The sequence below is a fragment of the Anser cygnoides genome, chromosome 13, assembly GCF_040182565.1.
Source record: "Anser cygnoides isolate HZ-2024a breed goose chromosome 13, Taihu_goose_T2T_genome, whole genome shotgun sequence".
NCBI lineage: Eukaryota > Metazoa > Chordata > Aves > Anseriformes > Anatidae > Anser > Anser cygnoides.
Window position 1 is genome coordinate 14,396,966 of NC_089885.1, and position 6,528 is coordinate 14,403,493.

Consider the following 6,528-nt stretch of genomic DNA (forward strand, 5'->3'; position numbering starts at 1 on the left):
CCCTAAGGTCTGTAAAGACATATAACAGTATATTTAAATGCTTTTAAAGTTTAATGCTTCTTGAAACAATTTGGTCCTGTGCATGTCACAGATAGAAATATTCAAGATGATTTTTAAAGTCAGTATTTCTGGTGAGCCAACCACGTAGAGTTGGACAAAGTGTGTGTGGAGGGAGTTGGGGGTGGAAATGTTTTTTTTAAATGCATGTCTCTTACTGCAAGGACATGAGACATCAGTGGTTCTGCCTTGACACTGGAATGCTTCAAGCTATTGCTGCAATGCCTGGCAATGTTGTCGTCCTGCCCCTGTGCAGCAGACCTGGCAAAAGAGAGCAAGTTCCTGGCCAGCCTGAGGGTATCTTATTTATAAAAAGCCTACAATATATATTATTTCTTCCTCTACAATATTATTTGTCCAGAATGTACTGTTTCTTGCTTTTCTGCTCGGCCTTGCGACATGTCCCTGATGCTGTCACACTGCCGTTATGCTCCGATGACAGCATCTTCATTCCTATTCAGAAGGGGTGCTCTCTTGCTCGGAAGGGCTTGGCAAACAGCGCCCTGCATTCAGCAGCTACCATCTGGCACTTCCCACGTTTATTTTCGGTTCCCCCTCTGAATGCAGCGATCACTGTGGTGACGGGAGGAGAAGGGATGCTTGGTCTGTGCCCATTTCAGCAGCTTCCGCCTCCCTGCATGCTCACGCATCTCTGCAGAGACTGCTGCAAAGGACAGAAGGACAAATGTGGCCTGGGCATTACATTTCCTGGTAATTTACTGACCCTGTAGGAAACAGCTATTTGCCTTCATTTGGGTAGCGTGTAAGCTCACAGCATTCTGCTCTAGCCCAGGATTATTTTCTTTGAATGGGTGGCTTTCTTCCCATCTTTTTGTGATGATGGGGCAGCTGAGGTGTGAACTATGTGCTCTGTGAGTATGAACACCAAGAGAAATCATCCATCTCTTGCAAGTGTGTTTGATACACACATCCTGTGAAGGAGTCTGGGTCTCTTTTTTTAATAAGCCGGCAGAACTGTTGCACCTTTAAACCATGTATGTCCCTGGACACAGACGTTTGCAGGGACAGGTGGCCACATTCCAGCTCCTGCTCTGTTGGTCAGATAAACTTTGTGGGTAGCTGGGAGCAGCGTGACTGGCTTAGCTGCTCCACCCTGCTTTAGTCACTTGTGAGCAGCGTTAAAAATAGTCACGGGCTGTGGTGACAAACAGGAACAATTCTTTCACTATTAAAGAAAAACCTAAAGGTTAAAAAAAAAAATAAAATAAAAGGAAAATAAGGCAGGAATGCTACCAGGTGACTTGGCCACAGCCATCTTACTGATTTTAAAGCGCTCCCATGGCAGGCTCTGCCAAACAGCCCTGCTCCTGGTGAGCAGCTGAGCCTTGGGGGAAGGACAAGCTCTGGCCAGAGCAGGCCTGGCATGTCTCACACCTTTAGTTCAGACAGCTACAGTGCTGCAAAGGTCAGGAAACTAGTGATTGTAGGTGTCCATTTTTTATTATTATTATTTTTAAGAAAAAAAAAACATCTCCAAGCATCGAAGAAAACCAGCAGTTTCGGGAAGAGAACGGTGAATTTATGGCATCCTCCCTCCCCCAGCATGGAGAGAGAAAGCAAGGGTAGGAAAAAGCTTGTGATGTGAACAGAAAGGCTTTAATCTTTGTTTGTAAATGCGCCGGCTCCTTGTTCCGGGGTAGGTGAGCTCCTGTGCCCAGAAGCTACCAGGAAAAGGGCGGCCAAGCCCAACCCTGCGACGCTCTGAGGGGCTGCCTCCTCTCCTGCCATTTCCAAGTGATCCGGAGAGCTCTCCCCCGCGTTCTCCTGTATCTTGGAGGGTTTCAGCAGGGAAACGCTGCAGGCTGGTGGTTTTGGTGCCTCAGGGGCTGGGTGCTGGGACTCGTTCCGTGTTTTGGTATCACACGCCGTTTCGGAGGGCTGTGTGTCACCTCAGTGACAGTGCTGCTGTGCAAGCAGCTTGGCTGTGGTCGCATCATCCAGATCGTGGTTTCTTTGCTGAAGAGGTGCAAAGGTGCGTTTGTGGGGGGGGTGGCAGCAGTGTGGGGCCCCGCTGCTCCTGGGGATTTTGCATGGCTGCAGCTGGGGCAGACCTGGCTGGCTGGAGCTGGATAAGAGCCGGCGGAGGTGTGGTGATCCCCAAAGCATGGCATGAAGAGAGCACCCCATCCCCACCGAGCCAGTGCGACTCCTGCTGCGTTGCTTGTCAGCAGCTACAACGCCCCTCAGTGTGCCAGCTTCCTGCAGCAGTGCTGTCCCCAAGCTGACCTGAGGTCTTTGAGCTGTCTCCGTGTATTCAGGTTCCATCACTCTATGGGTTTTTCAGGTCCCAGAGCACAGGGGAAGTGGTGCAGACCCGTCCTGGTTGTGCAGAAGAGCCCCAGCTCATGCTCACAGGAAAGTGCAAAGGGTTGCAGCATCCTGTGCTCTTGCATCCCCATCACCTCAGCCTGGGCTTTGCAGACTCTGGGTTTAAGCCTGAGCAGAGCGAGCTGTGTTTTCCCCATGTCTTTATCCACCTGGCAAGTGCTAGGTAATGGGCAGGGTAACATAAACAGGAACAAGCAATACTTTGTACGTTTCCTACAGCCTACCTTTCTACCTGAGTGAGGGATAAAGTAACCTTCTCCCAGTCAGCAGGATTAAAGGTTTCTCTGCTCAGCATTATAAACCACTTGCATTAGCTCACAATGCCATGTATTTACCAAAGAGAAATGTTATTCTAGGTAAATCCCTCTGCCAGCTGGAAAAACAAATTGAGCGGATCGAAGGAAACTGAATGTACTGAACACCCAAAGGGTGTCTCTTGTAATTGAGCACAGCCTAAAATAATCCTGGGCTGGCTGCCTGTCGCAAGCTGCCGCCTGTGAGCGCTGGCCCCGCTGGGGAGAGGCACCCGCTGTGCACTGGTGGTGGCTGCACCCAGGGCTCACCAGAGTCCTTGTGCTCAGAAGCCATTGCCTCTATGTTAAGGAGCAGGTCGCCGTCCAGCCCAGAGCCTCCTCCACAGTGCATTGCTACAAAGGAGTTTTCTATCAACGATTTAAACAACTTTTCTCCTTCTTTGTTTTTCTGTTACTTATTGTTCTGTCCGTTTGCCTTGCCTGCCTGTCTTGTATCCTTGCTGAAGCTGATTTGGTCCCCACTATTGCAGATACCACTGGAAGATGCAGTCAAGGGACAACACTTTGTTTTGGCCTTTCATACGATTAATTCTCTCTTGGTCTTTAAAGGTTAGTTCCTATGAAAGCTTTGCTTTCCTCCTGTTTGTCTTGGTTGTTTCTCCATATGTATCTAGCCATGTAGACAGACAGTGGAATCCCTCTAAGGTCTCTTTACAGACAGTGCAGACAAAAAGAGTTGGTAGGCCTGAACATCCCACCCTGAAGTATAAAACAGATCAGGTAAACCACATCCTGAAAGTCCCTTGTCCTCTGCAGTAATTATGAAGAGACCCTAAAAGAGGTTTTTCTCTTGGATAGACACTTGAAGGAGAAGAAAGTTTGGGGAAGCACAGCAAAAGCCAGCCTGACACAATCTTGGCAGAGCAACTCTCTATTCATCCACGGGCTTCACAGACCCTATCCAGCTCCTGGTCCCACAGAGCAGCCTCCATGTCCAGCTGGTTTTGGTGGTGGCTTTGGAGACCAGGACCTCTGGATTTTTAGAGTATTGTGTAGGAGTATGGGGTAACCAGAAACATCAGGTTTGGATCTTCTCAGGAGGGCAGGAAGGACAAATACTGCTTCTTGTGAACTACCTAGATATTATCAATTCTCAAGTGAGTGCCGGATAAGTGATATTTAACAGACGTCACCATGTGCAGCTCACCAGGGTGAGGAACGTTGTGTGCAATCTGGGTACTGTACTCAAATCGCTCCAGAGAGAAACACCAGGGCTAATTAAAAATGATGGGTAATTAGATTAGTACTCCAGCTGGACTTTTTGATGCATGAAGGAGGTTTTAAAACATAGAATAAGTAGATTTTTAAGGAAAAAATCCTGACTTTAGTCAAGCTACCACATAACCAAGGCATTTAACCATGTTATACTAACACTTCCATCCACCATGCATTACTTGTTGATGCTACCTTAGCTCCACATCTTAAGAAGAGTTCAGCATCAAAATACTCTTTTCCCCTCCTAAGGTGTTGGCAATAGGTGCTGATTTTAAGTGTGCGAAGAGCAGCTAGGCATGATTTTGCTCATGAATCACAAAGGTCCTCGCTAGAGCCACAGCATCAAGGAGCATAGGGCGTTGCAGGTAGCAGGACGCTGTGTGATTTACACTGAGTAAAAGGGCTGGGGCAGGAGGGGCAGGGGCTGTTTCCAGTTTGCTGCATGCAGACTCCAAGCACCCACTCATTGATCTCCCTGTTTGCTGACAGAGCATGAGACGATTGCCCAATGCCTGCCCTGGGTGATTTAGGCTGTCCTGCCCAAGCATGGATGCAAGCAGAGGTACCCTGTTCATGGGTGAGCAGTCACCGCATGCATCCCAGCAGGATGCTTTGCTAGCTTTGGGGTGCGTGAGGAGCACTCCTGAGATGCAGGTGTCTGATTCTGGGGCTCCCCTTTATGGGGGGTGTGAATTCTGACATCTTTTACACGTGCCTTGCATCTGGGCACAATCACTGGGTGCCTAGGTAAGTGCCTGGTGCCATCTCCGCTTTGCTGAAGCGGTCCCTGCGTAGCAACCCAGTGTCTGCCTGCAGGCTTGTAACGGTACCCCAAAAAGTAGTTCTTCCTTCTTGTTCCTCACACAGGAAAGCAGCCTGGAAACACTGGTGAGAAATAACTGTCTGGGAACGAGCTCTGGAATAGCTCCGCGGGGCGCTCGCGCTGCCGGCTCTGCAGCAGGCTGTCAGGCTAAGCTTTCTTAGGCATTTTTCCCACACTGACAGGCCGGAGGGCACAAAACAACTGTCTAACAGTGACTAATGAGAACTGCTGCCTGTCTCCATGCAGAAACACTTGGGAAGGGAGGGGTTTGAGGGAAATAAGAGCCTCCTCTGTTGCTCCTCCTCTCCTGGGAACAATGCTTTCTGTGGTTTGCAAACTGGGGAGCGCTTGAACCTAAAGTCGGGTTTATTCCCCTCTGCGCACCCGTTCTCCCCCCCCCCTCATCTTTCATGTACACAGCTGAAGCATGCACAGAAATTCGCTTTAATGCAGACTGAAAACCCAAGGGTCTTCTGGCCCGGTTCCACGTTTTATGCTTGTGAAGGCAGCCACAAACATCGGCGCATCCAGTGGTGCATCAGGAGCTTCGGCAGCGCCAGGACTGCCCTCGCCTCTGACTTTGTTTACGTCAATACGAGCAGGATTGTTGCACATCTCTGTCGGCACAACCAAAGGAAAAATTAGTGCATCTCATCGGTCTGGCTCAACTTGAGAGGTTCTGGAATTGCGTTCTGAATCTTTTTTAGCGATCTTGAAAGCAGGGAGAGAAATCTGTAATTAAATCAATACATATGTAAACGAGCATCTGCCACAGAACCAGTTTAACTTCTTTGTGTTAAACGTATTTCTGTTGACACATTATTTGTGACATATTCCTTGTATATAAGGCTGTTATTAAACTGGAATTTTGCTTGATTTAAGCAATTAAATGAGTCAAGCCGTACAGCTTCCCTTGTCTATGCATTTAAAGGATTTTTTAAGCTGTTGTGTTGGCTCTTGATGTGTGTTTTTGAGACTGCTCTCGGTTGACAGCTACTTTCATGATTATTTAGAAGTAGGTTTGGGTAAATTTTGCAGCTGATAATCTGTCAGTTCTAAGGTTTTCACAGTGGTTGGATGTAAATCTAAGAGCCCTTCTTGCAAGGCTGCGTTTAGGTTTGGTTTGTTGCTGTAGGTCTCTACAAGCCCTTCCTCCGAAACCTCAGCCAAAGTAACAGTTTCATTAACTGCACTCTGTCTGCGGGGGCTCTGAACACAAGTAGCTCTATTTCAGTCATCTGGCATGCAGTAAAAGTCCTGAGAGCAGAAAGCCATTCTGGCATGAAAGAAGACGTTGTTATTCCCCATGTAGGAAGTGAGTCTGGTTGTGCATTTCCTGAGTGCTCAACGTTGCCATTTATTTCTTGGATAAATGTGATTCATTATTCTTTGTTTCTTTAAAGGGCCTGATTCAGGGCTTGGACCTGCAGTCAAAACAGCAAGGGTCACCTCTGGCTGCTTGTGTGTGTTATATCGCTGTTTGATATTGCTAGTGCTAACAGCAGAGCTTTGCAAGCCTGAGGACATGCAGTGTGCTGCCGCACACACTGTTAGGTTTGCCACTTGTTTGTGGGTGGATTCACCGTGCTGCCAGTGACTGCGATGGATATCTGGTGCCTGGGCGAAAAATGCAAAGTCCTGATGCTGGCGTGGTAATTCCAGGAGGCTCCTTCAGGACAAGGCTCGTCCGCTGTGTAAATGCACAGGATGAAAAGATGCTTGCTGATCCCAAAGACTTTAACATTTTTCATGGTCTGCTGCTGTTGCAGT